This window comes from Saccopteryx leptura, chromosome 2 (assembly GCF_036850995.1).
Source record: "Saccopteryx leptura isolate mSacLep1 chromosome 2, mSacLep1_pri_phased_curated, whole genome shotgun sequence".
Classification (NCBI taxonomy): Eukaryota; Metazoa; Chordata; class Mammalia; order Chiroptera; family Emballonuridae; genus Saccopteryx; species Saccopteryx leptura.
This window is the reverse complement of record NC_089504.1, coordinates 52,005,478-52,025,463: the sequence shown is the minus strand read 5'-3', so window position 1 is coordinate 52,025,463 and position 19,986 is coordinate 52,005,478. Positions and strand designations below refer to the sequence as shown.

General features: G+C 39.7%; 1 long non-coding RNA gene and 1 pseudogene across 1 annotated transcript in view; one reads left to right on the top strand and one right to left on the bottom strand.

Moving 5' to 3' along the window:
* LOC136394601 (uncharacterized) overlaps positions 1-19,986 on the bottom strand; it is a 119,391-nt gene that overhangs the window by 61,064 nt on the left and 38,341 nt on the right. The gene's annotated exons all lie outside the window — the stretch shown is intronic.
* On the top strand, positions 11,363-13,273 carry LOC136394600 (dual specificity mitogen-activated protein kinase kinase 1 pseudogene; annotated as a pseudogene).

Sequence of the window (19,986 nt, the reverse complement as noted above, 5' to 3'; positions counted from 1 at the left end):
CTCACATCACCAAATAATAAGATAGAAAACAATCCAAAAGAAGATTTTTATGTTTTATCTCTTTCTCTTCCCTCCTCCTTCTGCTGGAACTATGACTATCTATAGATGCAAAAACCATGGGAATAAGGGTCACATATTTGTTCCACAAATTAAGGATGGTGACACTACACGAAGAAAAATGTCTTGCATATTGATGGTCTCTTGGAGCCATTGTTTCCGGCATGGACTGCCTACTCTTGGCTTTTTGATACCGTAGGAAAAAAAATACTGTTTGAATAAGCCACTGAACTTAAATACCCATTAATAGCAGTAGGTACTATTTAAATCCTTATGTTTCTAGAAAAGAAACAAGGCACAAAAAGATTTAGTAACCTGGCCAAGATCTCTCAGACAGGAAATGGAGTGACCAGGTAAGAGCCCAGGCCAGTAGCTCTTGGAACCTTGCTTCCAGCATCCCGGCCTGAACTCTGTGTCAGCTTGGTTCCTTCAGATCCTCAGGGCCTTTGCACATTCTTCCAACCCTGAACCACTCGTCCCACTTCCCTGGTTCCAACATAGAGAAAAACAAAAGAGTTAATGTGCAGAACATGCTTCACAGCATTCAGACTTAACATAGAGAAAACTATTTCATAAAGAAATTTCTAAGAAACACATGAAAGCTTCAAATAAAGTCCTAAACTAATAAGATGCAAATCTGTCTTACAATGTACTCAAGAGGAATAAACTGCAAATGAATGAAAACATCTTTCATTTCCAAGGGTTAAATCACTGCCTATGCTGGCGACAGTTTAGTTCTAAGGCAGAGCCTAGAGAGCTGATGCCTAGTTGCCAATCTTCCACCATCATGCTCTCAAACTTTTCTCTCCTAGCAAAGCTTTAAGTGGAGACACATTGATTCTGCCTCTTGATATACATTGTTTTAACTGCTTATTAAAATCAGAAATGTTCAACTGAGGAATGCAGGAAGAATGCAAATTTCCTGTCAGCAGCCTTTCTTCCAGGAAAGTCCACAGCCCACGTGGATGTAACTTTACCAAATAGAACACGGGAGGAAGACAACAGTGTATGAAGATCTAGAACCAGGCTTAATTTACATAATCCACTCACCAGCCCGAAGAAGCATTCCAGAGAGTGGTTATTTGGCTGTCTGAATGACAGCCCTTGCAATGCTAATTACTCTCCTATTCGAATAGAACATTTCTGAGCACCAAGATTAAATTGCAGGTGATTTTGTCAGAAACACCGCAGAGCAGCAAATCCCAAAGGCTCTAATATCACATTTAAGAAATACTATATTTTGCAGAAATTCACCATATACATTAGCTTATTAAAGACTTTGAAAGTTTCTGTAATACAGGGACAGTTTGGGCATCACTCAGTACAGTTAAATACATTTGGGGGAAGTATGAACCTCCACAGCAGTTGGGAACATCACGTCTTTCCCTTGTCAGGTTAATCCTCTTCTAATCCCCGCCACCCCACCCCCACTCATTAAGCCTTTAGCTATGCAAAAATGTTGAATCAATCACAGTCAATTCTCAATCTCTCTCTTTCTTTCTTTCTCTCTCTTTTTTTTTTTCTTTCAGATTTTATATTTGCAAATCTACTTACTAAAGTTCATTAGTAACCCCTATACGCATACTCATGGCACTTTGGTGGTCATTTGCAGATGTACAAAGAGAGGCAAATCATTGTCACAGGAAATGCATGCTCTCTGTTGAGGAAGAACAAGGCGAGGCTCTGCCTTCCCATTAGCTTTCATAATGTAAACATGTCCTTTTTGTCACCTATTCAGGTCTTGTTTTTTAAGTTTTTGTCATTTTTGTGCTCTTTTGTTGATGATTAGTTGTTTTAAAGGGCCCCCAAATGTAGTGCTAAAGTGCTATCTAGTGTTCTTAAGGGCATGTGTGCCTTCCAGAGAAACTGTGGGTGTTAGATAAGCTTCATTCAGGCATGAGTTAAAGTGCTATTGGTCTATATGTAATATACAAGCATATGTATTTTATATGTAATATGCATTATGGTAATGACTCAATGTTATAGCTTAAATAAGGTGTCCTTAAGTAGAAACACACATAAAACAGGGCTATGCATGGATTGGTTCACAAAAACATGACCTGAGGCCTTCATGAAGCTAACCTTGTATTTCTCCTGTAAGCAACGATTCAATATTCACTAACTCAGTGTTCACCGCAGCTTTGTTGAACATATCTACCACAACAATGAGAAGTGATTATATCATGTATATAGTTAATCAGATTTTAAACTTCTTCAATACATGAGAATGAGGAACTGATAGGAAGACTTTTACCTGATGCTCTTAACCTTCAGAACATTTTTAGTTAAGAAGAGCTGTATGAAAACAAAACTATCACCCATGCCGAGTACTTGCTATATGAGCCAGGTGCGGTTTTAAGGTTTTTGTTTTGTTTTATTCCTTCTTTTCCAAGTGAGAGGATGGGAGATAGACAGATGTCTGCATGTACCCCAACAAGAATCCACCCAGTAATCCCCATCCAAGGCCAATGCTCTGCCCATCTGGGGCCATGCTCACACTATCTTTAGCACCTGAGCTGGAGGCTTCATGGAGCCATCTTCAGTGCCCAGACTGATGCACTCAAACCAATTGAGCCATGGCTATTGGAGAAGAGAAAGAGAAGAGGGAGAGGAGGTGAAGAAGCCGATGGTCGCTTATCCTCTATGCCCTGACTGGGAATTGAACCCGGGACTTTCACACATCAGTTACATGCTCTACTACTGAGCCAACCAGCCACCCATTGTAAGTTCTTTACATATATTGCCTCATTGAATCCTTTGAACAACTTGTGAAATAGGGACACTTTCTTGTCCATATTTTACCTGAGGAAACAGACCCAGAGAAGTTAAGCAACCTGACCATGGTCACACAATAAGTAACAGAGCTGGAATTTAAATTCAATCTGCCTCTAAAACCATGCTTATAAACATAATATCATGCAGTCTGTGAAGAGAGAGGTAGTCAACAAAATCTACTTTGATCAAGAACTCAGACAAAAATAAATAAAAACATTATGTTTAAAATAATAAACATTTTTAAAATGGTAAGCAAATGCCTGCTTAGGGAAGTAAATAATATTCAAATTGCCTCAGCTGTAGAGATTCCAGTGGACATCACGGTGTCTGTGGCTGTTACAAATGCTGGGGGATACTATGGCTCAAGTTGTGTTTTATTCATTGCAGTTCTGAGAGTTAAACGTACTTCAGTTTAGGCATAGTTAGATCACACTAGCTTTTCAGCAATAGAAAACGCTTTGAATGAAGGACCATGGCAAATTTTTCTCAGTTGCTACTGTTGCTCCTTATCCTCTTCATCTGTGCAGAAACTTTGTGGGAAACCCACAGCAGTCGGGATGAGGGGGCATATATAAAGAATAGGGGAAAGGCATGTGTTTTGGGGGTGAGGAAGGGGTTAAGGAGAGGGGCGGAAACATGGAGAAATTAAAAACTAAACCATAAGAATCAATAAGGAAGCCACTAGCATGATGCTTTTCATGGCCTATTTATAATCCATTTCTCTCTCCACCCTACCTAGTAAACTTCTGTCCCTTCTTAAAATTCAGCTGGAACCCATGTGCTAATTAGTATCCACGTGTCATTGCCCATCAAGATTCATTCTCCCTTTTCTCTGTGGACTGCAGACATCCCCTGGGCTGCCTCAGCTAATGCAGAGAGTGGGAGAAGGAGCTCCGAGTCTTCTCTCCTACCCCCAGGGTGACCGAATCATCCCAGTGTGCTTGAGAGTCTCACCTCTCAGGACACGCTTTCGTTCCAGGCACACTTATCCAGTTGCTTGCCCTACCCCCTCCTCCCTCCATAGGCACCACCTCTCAGCATTGACCAAGTCCTCCCATGCTACTGCCTTTACCCAGGGAGCCTATGATGCAAGACCCACAGAGTTTTAGACAGAGGTGAATTAAGTAAGGTCAGTTGAGGCCCTGGGCCCAGAAGAAAATATTGGGCCCCTTAAAAAAAAGAGAGAGACAGGGGAAATAAAAATACATGTTAACCATATTTTTAAATAAATAAAAAATATTATGTAGTATTAATGTTGAAATTGCACATATGAAACCAAACTTGGTGTCATTAGAAAAAAAGTGTAAAGTTGGGATTTTGTGGGGCCCTTCAGAAGTGGGGGCCCAGGGCGCATGTCCGATACACCTGCCGTTAAATCCACTGCTGGTTCTGGTTCTGGTTAATTTATTTTCTTACCTCATTCCTTTGACCTAGACCCAGAATCCAGGTGCCACACTCTCCCTTGTCTGTTCCCCAAACCCTGCCCGTGCCTCCATTAGCCATCACTTTCATGAAAGTCTCCGTCTGAATCATCAGTGAAGTCCGTTTTTGGTCTCAAATTTGCAGCCGTGCGGCCCGCCCACCAATTTTGTGCGGCCCGCAGACTAATCAAACTTCGTGGATTAATCTGAGGGCCGCACAAAATTGGTGGGCGGGCCGCATGCGGCCCGCGGGCCTCGAGTTTGAGACTCCTGAGAGGCCTGCTCTCCTTATTCAGTGTCTTCCCGTCTCTCCTCCTGTCCCTCCTAGTGGCCTCCTGTGATACTGAAAACGCTCCAATATTCTACCTTGACTCTGCAATACTTGTCTTCATATCACCTCTTTGCAGATAGAAACTGTGCTCAATAATCCTTTGAAGCCCTCACAGCATTTAGCGCAGAGCTGGACACGTAGTGTTCAATGGCTGATAGTGTCACATATTAGCGGTGGATACTGAGTGAGTGCCTGCCCCCACCCCGCGGGCCACAGGGAGCGCTGCCGGGCTGCTGCTCCAGCTCCTCTGCCATTCTTTATTTTGCACTTTTGACTAGGTTGAGATAGTTTCCTCCAAATCTCTACGTGGCACAATAAGAGACATGAATTGAAGGTTAAAAGACTATACTTATTGTGGTGGGCAGAGTAATGTTCCCCAAAGATGTCATGTTCTGAGCCCCAGAACATGTACAGTTGTTTGACTTCCTGGCAAAGAATAATCAAGGTTGCTTATTAGTTGAACTTGGGTAGGGAGATCATCCCAGATACTGCAGGTGGACCCGGTAACATCACAGGGTCCCTGAAAGTGAAAGAGGGGAGAGACAGGAGAGAGAGGTGGAAATGCTGGCCGGGGGTGGGGGGATGCACAGGTGAGTAGTGTGGGCAGCCTCTGGAAACTGGAAAAGGTGAGGAACCAGCCCTGCCAACTTCATTCCAGCGCTGAGAACCATTTCAGACTTTGGACCTCCAGAACTGGGAGATGATTCAGTTTATGGTGCTTTGTTGCAGCAGAGATAAAAAAACTGAGTCAGGAACCGAAAAGTAACTGTCTTCTGTTAATGTGAATATGATTTAGTTTTATAGTCAAATATAGAATTTTTAAAAAAAAAAGCTAGTTAGACTCTTCCCATCATTTGATTCATGTCTTCAGTTCTACAGCAGGCATAGGCTGTAATAACAATTCACCTGAATCTAAATTCAGTCATTACAAAAGAAGTTTGGAAATATGTGATGAATATTCGAGTTAGATCATCAGCTTTGTAAGAAGTTGAAAACTGTTTCTTCCCTATTTTTTGACCCACAAATGGCTACCTAGACTCTCCCCTGAAGAATTTTCTAGGCTGGCCTCCCTGATTTCTCCCCTGTAGGTCACCCCCAGTTAATTTGTTAATCAGGTCATGAGCTCTCCTGAGTCCCCAGACCTGCAGGGTGGAGTCCAAGCTGTGGAAACAAGTATTTAATTTAATCACATAGCTCAATTCAACAAAACACTACTGCCTACCCAAACCCATCTCCCCCGTCTAAAGACACTTTATCTTAGACTTTCTGTCCAGAAATGCAGCTAAACGTCTACAACAAAGAATTATCTGACTAAAAATACCAACGGTGCTGAGGTTGTTATACCTTACAGCCATCATCTGACTTAACCCTGGTCTAGATTGTTCACTGATTTCTTTATTATTCATTTATAACTTTAAAAACCAAACATTTGGTAAATATCTATAGTTCTCTAGACCCTACCTAAAATATGGTTTTAGAAAACTTAACAGTCTTGTTGGTGAGGCAGTCTCATTAACATTATAGTTCAGAGCAATGGTATAGTCACTAAAATATAAGCTATACAAGGTCAGGGAACCACTTCATTGGTGTACCCCCAGCACCTCATAAATTCTCAATAAATATCTGCTATTTGAATGAAGTATTCACTGCACAGAGATGTTCACAGCAGCCTATAGAAATCCAGAAAAAGACTTTCTTTTCTAAATTAAGATGGTCAGAGAAGCATCCTGGAGAAGATTGTCCAGGCAAAGGGGTAGATGGGGTCGTGAAAGGGCAGGAATAAGAAGGAGAGATAAAGAGACGTGATTTCAGAGAGATCAGCTTGGGCATCATGACAGAACAACATATAGCCTCTTTGTTCCTTAGCTTTTCACACATATATGCCATATTTCTCAAGCTCCCATTGTAAGCAGTTTGAAAGTTGGAACTATACCTAATCCATTGGTGTAGTATCTCCCTTCCCTCTTCTCCCTACTCAGGGCCCAAGCAGTGTCTTTCACAGAGCAGGTGCTTAGTAAGTGACTGTTTACTAACCAATATAATTCATTATAGGAAGAAATGAACAATGGCACTTCTGAAAACATCATACATGTATACTTACAAATATACCTTATTCTATAAAATAGATATGTTCAGGAAAAAAATGTATATGCATTGAATTTTTGTAAATTTTAAATTCTAGCAAGTGGTTTTTTAATTACTTTTAAAATTTTATTTAGATAATTAATTTTAATTGGTGACATTGGTCAATTAAAGTACATAGATTTAGAGAAAATATCTCCAGATCATCTTGACATTCTATTCTGTTATATAACCATGATCTAAAGTCAAATCGTCCTCTGTCACCTTTTATTTGGTTTTCTTTATGCCCCTCCCCTCCCCCCACCCCCTCTCTCTCCTACCTTTACCTCCCCCTGGTAACCCACTGCACTCTTATTATGTGCATGAGTCTCAATTTTATGTCCCACATATGTATGGAATCATACAGTTCTTAGTTTTTTCTGATTTACTTATTTCACCCAGTATAATGTTATCAAGATCCATCCATGTTGTTGTAAATGATCCTATGTCATCATTTCTTATGGCTGAGTAGTATTCCATAGTATATATGTACTACATCTTCTTTATCCAACTCTCTTTTGAAGGCTTTTTGGTTGTTTCCATGTCTTGGGCACTGTGAACAAAGTGGTTTAAAATGTAAAAAAATCATCAGCTTTATTGGGTAATGCTCAATCTTTTTGTGGTGGTAAAATTTGCCTTTCATCTCACAGGTGTTTTGTTTTTTTTAATTCAATAAGAGGAAGGGAGGCAGAGACACATTCCTGCCTGCACCCTCATCAGGATCCACCCAGAAAACCCACTAGGTGGTGATGCTCTGCCTATCTGGGGTATTGCTCTGTAGCTCAGCAACTGAGCTCTTCTTAGTGCCTAAGGTGGAAGCCATGGCATAGCCATCCTCAGTGCCTGGGGCCAACTCACTTCAATCGACCCATGGCTGCAGGAGGGGAAGAGAAAGAGAATAAGAGAGAGAGAGAGAGAGAGAGAGACAGAGAAGTGAGAGGGGGCAGGGGTAAAGAATCAGATGGGCACTTCTCTTGTGTGCCCTGACCAGGAATTGAACCCAGTACATCCACACGCCAGGCCGACTCTGTACCACTAAGCCAAACAGCCAGGGCTCCAGGTTTATTTTCTTTGTATAATTTAACTTTATGTGTATCCTGATTGTAAGCTTTAAGAGTGAAGAGAAGCATTACAGAGCCTCAGTGGCCTGTGGGACAATATTAAGCAGTCTAATTCATAGAAATATTTTAAGTTTCAGAGAAGGAGAAGGAACCAGAAAAAGTTATCTTTGGAAATAATGATTCAGCATTTTCCAAATTTGTTGAAAACTAAACATACCAATCCAAGAATCTCAATGACTCTCAGCAGGAAACGCATGCATGCATGTGCACGCGCGCGCGCACACACACACACACACACACACACACACACACACACAAAATTATTAAGTAGTATTAAAACCAAATTGTGGAAAACCAATGAAAAGTGTCTTGAGTACTGTACTTTTATTTTCTGGTCTTCAGTTTTCTTTCACCTGTAAAATGGAAACACCCATCTTGTATATTTTATTTTTATATCAGAGGCAAAAATATGTAAAGCAAACAGCAGGTATTTAAGAAGGCCCCCTTGACATGGTGATTCTTAACCAAGGCTCAGGAACAGCCTGGGTCCAAAGCTTAACTCTGCAACTTAGGGATCTCTGGCAGGTTACTCAAACTCTCTGTGCCTCTCAGTTTTCTCACAGATGAAATGTGATTGTAGAACTAGAACAAACGAACATAGAACTAATAGAGATGTGAAGATTAAATCAGATGATAATTGTAAGATACATCGCCTGTGACGAGTGTTCAAAATATTTCAGCTGTTCTTGTTCAATGAGAAACAAGCAATCATGTTCTAGCACAAAAGTGACATCCTCATGCATGAGCTGTGCCTGCCATCCCAGTGCTGGGCGCGGCTCAGGCTCCTTGGGCAGAGAAAGTGCTATGTATTGGAGAAGGAACGCATCAAGCTTCACCCTGGGGAGTGAAGCTGCAAGACTGGGCAGAATCTAGTTCCTCTTAGGGTCTCCTGAAAGACTATTTCTATAACCAGCAATTGTTTTTCATAGAATAGACTTTTAATAAAAAGTTATTTCTTCCCAAAGAGTGGAGCAGGAATTTAAAAACTATAAAGGAATATTAACACTGAAATAAAGGCTAAAGAACTGTCCCCTGGAATTTGGAGTAATCACTTTTGTTTTGGCCAGCTCCTGTGAGCTTGGGGATTGGAGGTTTGATGTGTGTTCTGTCAGCATTGATCCACTGGGATAAACTGTGCCGTGTAAACATGCACAGAGATGAAAGGGAGTCAACGTCCCTCTTCGCACAAGAAGAGATGATAACCGATTCACATAAAGGGAGGTCTGTCCACCATTCTGTCACCAAAATCCATTCTGCTTTGTCAACTTGACATCTTAATAAAGCACTTTTATCTCAGAAAGATGAGGGTCTAATTTAGTAAGACCTTGTTTGCCGTGTCATTTTGAACTTACTTCATATCATCATGGGGCGAAGGAGTTGGAATCAACACTTCACTTCCCACTGATTTTACTGACAACACTGAGAATCTCATCTCAGAGGAGTGAAAGTAAGTGCATTTATTGGCAGCATCTAAATAAGAGAAGATCAGTGGTTTCGCTGGTGCAATAAAAACAACTTGATTTCACAAAAGCCTGTTTGAAACAACTTGATTTCACAAAAGCCTGTTTGAAGTCTCACAACTATACAATTGACACACTGGAAATTAGACCATCCTCCCCTAACGTATAGGTGAACTGCCTTTGTCAAGGTTCTTTTGGTGTGTAATTGACAGCAACCCACGTTTTCTTGAAGGGGAAAAATCCATTTAATGGACAGTTACCATGTTCCCTTGCAGAAGCCAGGAGAGACTGGGCCCACCAGGTAACTGCAACCAGAACTAGAAGTGAACAGGAATCTGGCCATCTATTTCTCAGTTTCTTGTCTCTGCTTCTCTCAGTGTCTGTGTTCTTCTGTTTACTGAGCAACTTTTTATGATCTCTTTGCACACAGCTGAAGGCATCCAACCTACAGTTCCCTCAGTTCCCCTTTCTTGGTCATGTTCACAGGCAGACATTCATGGGTTATCTCTGAATCCTAACTCCAAATTACTGGGAGTCAAACCTCCCCTCTAAGCTCAGATCAGATGTCTTTTGGTGTTCTACTAAACATGGTCAAAGTGGGTACTAGTTTGAGGGACTGGATCATGTGACATCAGTATGAATGTCTGAGCTCCATTACTGTGGGGAGTTGGGGACTATTCTCAGAGAAGGAAGATATTTAGCACATATACCCACAAACATTAAAACAATTTTATAGAATAAATACTATAAAAAACATATTGTCTACTCTGCAAAGAATTTAACTCTTATTTCTTCAAAACGACAGATGTAAGGAGGAAGTCCCCACAATCAACACCATGACATGTAGACAATAACCTGAGGCCAGATCTATAATCATTAGAAAAACACAGCTTACTATCTCTGGGTCTCTTAACTGTCTTTTTTAATGGCCAACAGCAAAGACCTTTTTTTTTTTTTTTTTTTTAGTGACAGAGACACAGAGAGAGACAGAGAGACGGACAGATAGGGACAGACAGGAAGGAAGAGAGATGAGAAGCATCATTTCTTTGTTGCGGCATCTTAGTTGTTCACTGATTGCTTTCTTATATATATGTGCCTTGAGCAGGGGACTGCAGAAAAGCGAGTGACCCCTTGCTCAAGCCAGTGACCTTGGGCTAAAGCTAGTGACCCTGGGCTTCAAGCCAATGACCATGGGGTCATATCTATGATCCCATGCTCAAGCTAGCGACCCTGTGCTCAAACTGGTGAGCCCGCACTCAAGCTGGATGAACCCGAGCACAAGCCAGCGACCTCAGGGTTTTGAATCTGAGTCCTCCTCATTCCAGTCAGATGCTCTATCCACTGCACCACTGCCTAGTAGGCAATAGCAGAGTCTTTTTTATTTTAATTATTTTTTTTCTGCAGTTAGTGGGAATTTGAGTTCAAACCTAAATATTAGCAAAGATAAAATTTTATCTCAAATTTTGTACTGTTTATTTTTAAAGCATTAATATTTATAACTGAGCTGAAGTTGGTTTAAAGTATAATAAAACATGGGTTATTCCCTTGAGATAATAACGTTGGGAATATACAAAGGAGTTGATAAAGACTGAAGGCATTTTGCATCTTGATGTGCTGACCTGATGGTGCATTTAAACCTTTACCACAGTGTTTTCCAGAATGTTGCTATGTATTTCTTAGAATTATGCAGTATCTGTCTGCCCTCAAATTTTTATCCTAAACTCATTCAGAATGGACTGGCTCTTCAGTTTCTTCTTTCTTTCTTTTTTTTTTTTTTTTTTTTTTTTGTATTTTTCTGAAGCTGGAAATGGGGAGAGACAGACAGACTCGCGCATGCGCCTGACTGGGATCCATCCGGCACGCCCACCAGGGGCTACGCTCTGCCCACCAGGGGGCGATGCTCTGCCCCCCTCCGGGGCGTCCCTCTGTCGCGATCAGAGCCACTCTAGCGCCTGGGGCAGAGGCCAAGGAGCCATCCCCAGTGCCCGGGCTATCTTTGCTCTGATGGAGCCTCAGCTGTGGGAGGGGAAGAGAGAGACAGAGAGGAAGGAGAGGGGGAGGGGTGGAGAAGCAGATGGGCGCTTCTCCTATGTGCCCTGGCTGGGAATCGAACCAGGGACTTCTACACGCTAGGCTGACGCTCTACCACTGAGCCAACCGGCCAGGACCTTCAGTTTCTTCTTAACTTCCCACTTTTGAATGCATTTTGATGGACTCACTAAAAAACATAGTTTGCTGGTTTGTTTGTTTTGTTTTGTGGCAGACAGAGGGACAGATAGGAACAGACAGACAGGAAGGGAGCGAGATGAGAAGCATCAATTCTTCTTTGCAGGACCTTAGTTGTTTCTTGATTACTTTTTTATATGTGCTTTGACTGGGGGGGGGGGGAGCTCCAGCAGACCGAGTGATCCCTTGCTCAAGCCAGTGATGTTGGGCTTAAACTGGTGAGCCTTGCTCAAACCAGATGAGCCCACACTCAAGCTAGCGACCTCAGGGTTTCAAACCTGGGTCCTCTGCATCCAAGTCTGATGCTCTATCCATTGCACCACCACCTGGTCAGGCACAGATAATATAGTCTTAAAAAATAATTTATGTGGAGCCAGCAAGTAGTTTTAGTGTGCCTATTGCACCCGTGCAGGTCGCAGGAGATGAAGCTAGAGAGGACCAACCTGGAGGCTTTGCAGAAGAAGCTGGAGGAATTGGAGCTGGACGAGCAGCAAAGGAAGCGCCTTGAGGCCTTCCTTACCCAGAAGCAGAAGGTGGGGAAACTGAAGGATGATGACCTTGAGAAGATCAGTGATCTGGGTACTGGCAATGGTGGAGTGGTGTTCAAGGTCTCCCACAAGCCGTCCGGCCTGGTTATGGCCAGAAAGCTAATTCACTTGAAGATCAAACCTGCAATCCAGAACCAGATCATAAGGGAGCTGCAGGTTCTACATGAGTGTAACTCCCCATACATTGTGGGTTTCTATGGTGCATTCTACAATTATGGAAAGATCAGCATCTGCATGGAGCACATGGATGGGGGTTCCTTGGATCAAGTTCTGATGAAAGCTGGAAGAATTCCTGAACAAATTTTAGGCAAAGTTAGCATTGCTGTAATAAAAGGTCTGACATATCTGAGAGAGAAGCATAAGATCATGCATAAAGATGTCAAGCCTTCCAACATCCTAGCGAACTCCCGTGGGAGTTCAAGCTCTGTGACTTTGGGGTCAGCGGACAGACAGCTCATCGACTCCATGGCCAACTTCTTCGTGGGCACAAGGTCCTACATGTCGCCAGAAAGACTCCAGGGGACTCATTTCTCAGTGCAGCTGGACATCTGGAGCCTGGGGCTCTCTCTGGTTGAGATGGCAGTTGGGTGGTATCCCATCCCTCCTCCAGATGCCAAGGAGCTGAAGCTGATGTTTGGGTGCCAGGTGGAGGGAGATACGGCTGAGACACCACCCAGGCCAAGGACCCCTGGAAGGCCCCTCAGCTCTTATGGAATGGACAGCCGGCCTCCCATGGCAATTTTTGAGTTGTTGGATTACATAGTCAGTGAGCCTCCTCCTAAACTGCCCAGCGGAGTATTCAGGATGGAATTTCAGGATTTTGTGAATAAATGCTTAATAAAAAACCCTGCAGAGAAAGCAGATTTGAAGCAACTCATGGTTCATGCTTTTATCAAGAGATCTGAGGCTGAGGAAGTGGATTTTGCAGGTTGGCTCTGCTCCACCATCGGCCTTAACCAGCCCAGCAAACCGACCCATGCAGCTGGTATCTAAACATATGGCAAGCAGCAAAGAGCGAGTCTCCCGCCCGGTGGCATGTCACATTGCTTTCAGGTCTCTTTCCCAAGCCTCTGTTCAGACATGCATTTCACCTATGAAAAAGGATGAAGAATACAGCATGTGTCAAAATTCTGTTCGTGTCATTTTTAATATTACCATCTTTATTCTTTCTATCATTATTCCCCTAAGTGGATTGGCTTTGTGCTTGGGGCTATTTTTGTGTGTAAATGATGAAAACATGCAACTATATTAGAGTGAACCTTTGGTGACCGTGGGTAGTCATTCTTACTGAAAATTGCACTGCGCTCCCTTCACTGTGATTGGCTGGCTGCCTAAATTTTGAGTATACTTTGACACTTGGTGCTTCATTCTTGCCAGGCATACCTTCTTTACCCGAGGAAGGAGCCTGGTAAGATCCTTCACAGGCAGTGCATGTGAAGCATGCTTTGCTGCTAGGAAAATAAGCATCATAAAGTGTATATCATGTTATTTTATTATGTTTTTGCTTTTGGTGTAGAATTCAGCAATTTCCATCAAAATCTAGTCAGAGCCTTTCACTGCCATGATGACTGGGGCTTCACCAGTCTGTCTACTCTGATGATTTGTAGACTTCTGGTTGTATTTCTATATTTATTTTTAAATATACTGTGTGGGATATTTAGTGGTATATGTCTCTTTAAGTTTGGATTAGTATTTCTAAATGGTGGAATTACTTTGAATGTGACAAGAGTATCAAGGCATTAAAATGTATGAGATTTATCTTTCCCCAAATCCAAGTACTGATGCTATTGTAAACAACAGTGTGTATAGTGCCTAAAAATTGTATGAAAATCCTCTTAACCATTTTAATCCAATGTTTAACAAATCTAATCTCTTATTCTATTAAATATACTGTCAAGTTAAAAAAAAATATGTGAAAAAAAATCCATACATTTTAGAGATGTAGATAAAAGTATATTGGGATAATATTGCATAATATCTGAGATTTGTCTTAAATACTTCAGCAAATAAAAAGAAAAAGGAACATTCATGAAGCTTTGTGCTAAGGTCTAAATAATAGGTATATTGAAATGTATTGCATTATTCCCCAAAAATATACATATACAAATAGCCAAGAAACACATAATAAGATGCACAATATCATATCATTAATTAGGAAGATGCAAATCAATACCACAATAAGATACTGCTTTACATATGAATCAGCCTTTACTATATTGTGCTTTGTCAAAAAGCCAGACACAAAAAAGCTACCTATTGTATGATTCCATTTATATGAAATATCCAAAGCAAGCAAATTCAAACAGACAGAGTAGACTCCAGGCTCTGAAGAAGGGCAGTTTGGAGGGAAATGGGGAGGAATTGCTAATCCTTTCCTTTTGAGGTAATGACAATATGCTGGAATTATATAATGATGATGGTTGTACAACTTTGTGAATACACTAAGCCCATTGAATTGTACATTTTAGAAGGATGAGCTTTATAGTATGTTTATTATATCTAATAAACAGAATGTTTTAAAAATTATTTCTTTGGTCCCTAGGAAATTTTTAAAAGAAAGAAATTTATATTTAAGTACAAGTATTTAATTAATTGGGTAATTGGGCAATTAAATATATATAAATATTTCAATTACCTAAGTCCTGACTGGCTAAGCTTTTCTATTATCTCAGATAAGAATCAATATTTAAGAGGTAACTAAAAAAGGATGCATATGGCATTCTTACTCCACATTTAAAGCTGTTCTTGAGAGTTGGTATCCTGCTAGCAGTACCTTTAACACCAACCTTCCATACACTCTCCTTAGTACTAGCTACAAAATACTAGTGTGCATTTCTGAAGAAGCTAGAAGGGTAATGAAAGCCCTACAATGTCAAGGCCAAAAGATTAGAACAAGGCAAATCTAAGAGCCCCAGATCCACCACTACTTGTGTGACCCTAAATTCATAGCTTCTACATCTGTAAAACAGACATCATCATCATCTTGAGTTTGTTCATGATATTTTAAAAGGTGATGATTTAGAAAAAGCATAGTGCAGTTGAAGGTATGTGAATTGGTTTTCTATTGCTGCATACTTAAAACACCCATGTTATCTCACTAGTCAAATGGTTCTGGAGTCTGGACAAGGCTTAAATTAATATTTAAGCAACACTCAGGGTGTTGCAAAGCTGCAGTTAGGGGAGAGCCAGATTGTGGTCTCATATGAGGCTCTCCTAAGGGAAGCTCCACTTCCATTTTCCCCCAGTTATTGGTAGGATTTACTTCCCTTTAGCTGTGAGTACGCCTGAGTTTTCTGCTTTCTTGCTAGAAGATGATCTCATTTCTTAAGGGCCCTCTCAGGTCATAGCCGCATGGCCAGTGAGGGGATTCAACTGGTTTACACCAGTTCAGCAGAACTGATATCTAATTATTTTGTTGAGTTCAATGAACCAGTTGTTAAAAAAGCACTTGTAAGCAGAGTTTTCTCTAAGGTGGGTGCCTGGGCAGCCGCCCAATGTGGAAATCACAAAGTTACATTCTTTTTTTAATGTTCATCTGTGCAACAACTGATTCTAAGTGCCTATAGTAATGTTCATTCTGTCCATAGGTGAAAAAAATGCAGGTGAGGACACTAATCAAGAAGCAATATGGAAATATCTTAAATAAATTTTATTGTTTTTTGCCAGGTATTCTTTCACATATTTTCATTAATATTTTAAAACTTTTGTATAAAAATCTAGTTTTGTGTGCCTCCTTTATTGTTCTTATTTAAGTATTAAATGCATGAAATAATAAACTACCTTTCAGTATATCGGGTTTTTTTTTTACATAAAATGGACATTAGGGCAGAGAACTGGTTGTTAAATTATTTGAGTCCCACCACTGTGTGCAGCCCTCTCACAAGATGGCAGCTTTCCTCTTCAAAGCCAGCAAGTCAGTCTCTTTCTCTTCAGCAAGGGCTCAATCTCTCTGTTAAGGGCTTTTCCTGATTAAGTCAGGTTTACCCAGGATAATCTCCCTTTTGCTTAGCTTAAAATTTCAAAATGATTTGAGACCTTAATGCAGTGGTTCTCAAAGTGTGTGCCAGGGTGCACTGGTGCACCCTAGAAGATTTCCAGGTGCATCTTATGGTATTCCAGAAAAATGTGTGCCTGTTGGGGATGAAAAAACCAACAGGGTTTTGGAGTTTAGATTTTTGGGGGACACAGGTGTGGGGAATTGGCTGTAAGATGATACTCTGCCCAATACCCCACTTCACTTGCCTGATTAGGTTGCAAAAGGCTGTTAAGCTGTGGTGCTAGATTGTTTATACTACCCCCCATGTTACCTAGAAAGACTGGAGGCAAGTTTCTTCTATCCTTTGTTTGGTGTAAAGTTAAGATGATATGTATGGCAGGGGTTTTCTGCACTCAACACATGAGTGAAAAGAAAGAAATTCTTCAATGTATTGACAAGGAAATGGGAGTTTGTCTTTCCAATATATGTCCAAACATTGAAGAAATCACTAGGACACATCAGGCTCATGTTTCTCATAAACACAAGAATGAAAAAACTTAACACATTTGCGCAGGGACCTGCCAAATGTACTAAATCTTACTAAGAATGTATCTATATATATATAAAGATAACTTTTTTGTCATTTTTTTTATTTTTTAATCCCTCTTTTTTAAGAATTCTAAAAAGCATAACTCAAAAAAATGTAACATAAAAATGTTTTGATGTCAGAATAAATTTAATTTTGTTGTATTTATTTTGTTTAATTACCATAAAAGCATGCTTGGACTTTATTTTCTTATTAAATATTTGACTTGATTATTATAAGATATTTCTCAGAAATTAGTATATAGTGCACCTACAATTATTTGTAGTATTTTAAATGCGACCCAACTTCAAAAAGTTTGAGAACCACTGCCTTAACGTTTCCACGAAATTTCTTTACCTTTGCAGTATAGTGTAATCTACACATGGGGATGAATCTCATCATATTCAGAGATCCTGCTCACAGTCAAGGAGTAGGGATGATACAGGGTATATATACCAGATTGTAAATATTGCTGAAATGAAGATGGGGATGCAGATATCTTTTCTCAGTAGTATTTTTATTTTCTTTGGACAAATACCCAAAAATGGAATTGCTCCCTCATATGGTAGTAGTATTTTTAATTTTTTAAGGAGCCTCCATACTGTTTTTCATACTTGTTTACCAACAATAAACAGAGTTCTCTTTTCTCTACATCTTCACAAATATTTGTTATTTTTTATATTTTTAATAATAGCCATTCTAATAGTTGTGAGGTGATATCTCATTATGGTTTTAATTTGCATTTCCTTGCTGATTAGTGATGTTGAATATCTTTTCATGTGCCTATTGGTATCTGTATATCCCTTTTGGGAAAATGTCTATTTGAATCCTCTGCCCATTTTTAAATCAAATTGTTTGTTCTTGTTTGCTATTGAGTTGTATGAGTTTTTCATGTATTTTGTATATTAACCACTTACCAGATATGATTGGCAAACATTTTCTCTCATTTAGTAGGTTGCCTAGGTATTTTGTTGATAGTGTCTACTGTGCTGCAGGTTTTTGTTTCTTCTTTTCTCTTTTTTTAGTTTGATGTAGTTCTACCTGTATATTTTTCCCTTTATTGCATTTGCTTTTGGTATCAAATCAAAAAAAATTCATTGCCAAGACTGATGTCAGGGAGTTTACTGCTGGTGATTTCTTCTAAGAATTTGCTGGATTCAGGTCTTACATTCAAGTCTTTAAAAAATTTTGAGTTAATTTTTACTTATGGTGTAAGATAATGGTCCAGTTTCATTCTTATGGACATCGCTGACCAGTTTTTCCAACAACATTTATTGAAGAGACTATCTTTTTCCCATTATATATTCTTGGTGGCTTTGATTATTTACCATAGTTATACATGTGGCCTTATTTCTGGTCTCTCTGTTCTGTTCCATGGATCTATGTGTCTGTTTTTATGCCAATACCAAATTGTTTTGATTACAATAGCTTTATAAAACAGTTTAAAGTCAAGGAGCCTGATGCCTCTAGCTTTGTTCTTCTTATGTTGGCTGTTTGGGGTCTTTTGTCATTCCATACAAAATTTAAGGTTATTGGTCCTATATCTGTGAAAGGGGGTAGTCACGCTAGAATTCTGTCCTGATTTGGCACAAGAGAAGTGCTGAGTATATGGTACTTATTGTTATTATTAATAATACTATTAATGTTATTACTACTAATGTTATCAGTAACCCCTAGTAACATTTGTTTCTCAACCTAACAGTGCACTAGAGGGAAATGATACTACATTATAATACTGTGAGAAGCAATTAAAGCAGTTTAGCAACCTGTGTTTACAAAATACAAGAAAAGGAAAGCTCCATAACCATCTAGCAAAAACTGTTGAAAACTATTTATAAACTAAAATTTTCTAATTTATTTCTCACTTAAGCTGACTTAATCCAAAAGTGGGGAAAATGTAGCTCTGGATGTGGAAAAACCAGATGGGTCCTATTTTATCCACTCTGTTTCATACCAACCTTTTAAATATAATTTTGGTATAGTCTCTTTAGAATGTAACAAAACGGGATCAGCAGTACATCATAGATTTAGCTGGTGGAAGATGAGAAAAAATAACATTAGAAGGTTCACAAATTGTGTAAGTTTGAGGAGTGAATTCTTTAAGCTCAGAAATCTGTGTGTGAATTTATCCAAGGGATAAGTAGATTTTTTTAAAGTAGAGATGACAGTGGCAGCAGCATTGCTTTCTAATCTCCTTGAACCATCTCATAAAAACAGACAGAAGAACTCCACTAAGATAACAACATCAAAGACCCATAGAAGATATCTCCAACAAAACTTAGTGACAAGATATCTCTATAAACTCCTGAATTTATCAAAGCAAACCATGACAGCTACAAGACTCATGTAGTAATATCACATGCTGAGAGAAAGTAAAAAGCCACTGGCCTTTAAACAGCTCTGAAAAAAGTAAGAGCTACTGAATTGCATATACTAACTGGGAAATTCAGTCAGCCAATCCAATAATAGCAGCTGAACAGGGAGGTAGGTTTCTGGTTTTATTATGAGGGTGGGTGTAATGGGACTGCTATAAGACAAGGTCTGGAGTAGTCTGGAGCCTGAAAATCTTAAAAACTTATGAACTCAAGCTCTCTTCTAAGGCTGAGTCCCTGCCATTGACATAAAGATTGACCACTCCTTTCTCTACATATAGAAAGCAATGCAATCTACAATTCAGGATAACCACTAGGAGGAGTAGGCTTTCTGCTGCTTAAAGTAATTGTTAAAAATAGAGTCATACTAAGCAAACTGGAAACAATAGTGTCAAAGAAACTAGAAGACCCAGTTAAAAGTTGGAGAAGAGAATAGAAGCAGATTTTAGGAAATTCACAGCTATAGATTTAAGAACTTTGTGAAAACAGAAAGCAAACAAGCTCAAGAGCTATGGAGCTGGAGAGAAAGAACAAATCTTTTGGGCATTCAGCAAACAAAGTACCACATATGGTAGAATGAAAGTGATAGCAATAATTAATAATAATACAGGAATAAACTCCTGTGTTTCATGTACTCACAACTGTAAACCTACTTTTGTTCCACCCTGTATATACTGTCTATATAAATATTATATATATAACAGACTTTTATAAAAACAATCCTTTATATCAAAAATTAACGAGTAATATGTTTAAGATACTCAAGGAAAGACCATTTAAGCAATAGATTTTAATATGCAGTAAAACTGACCTTCAAGTATAAAGACATAGGCCACCTACTATGAGCATGCAGAAACTCAGGGAATGTTGTTTTATGAACTCCTCTTAAGGAATCTTCTAGAGAAAAATCTTCAGACTAAAGGACCATTAACAAAGACTGGTGATCCCCTGCTCTTTGTATAGGAAGTATTGTGATCCACAATTCAGGAATA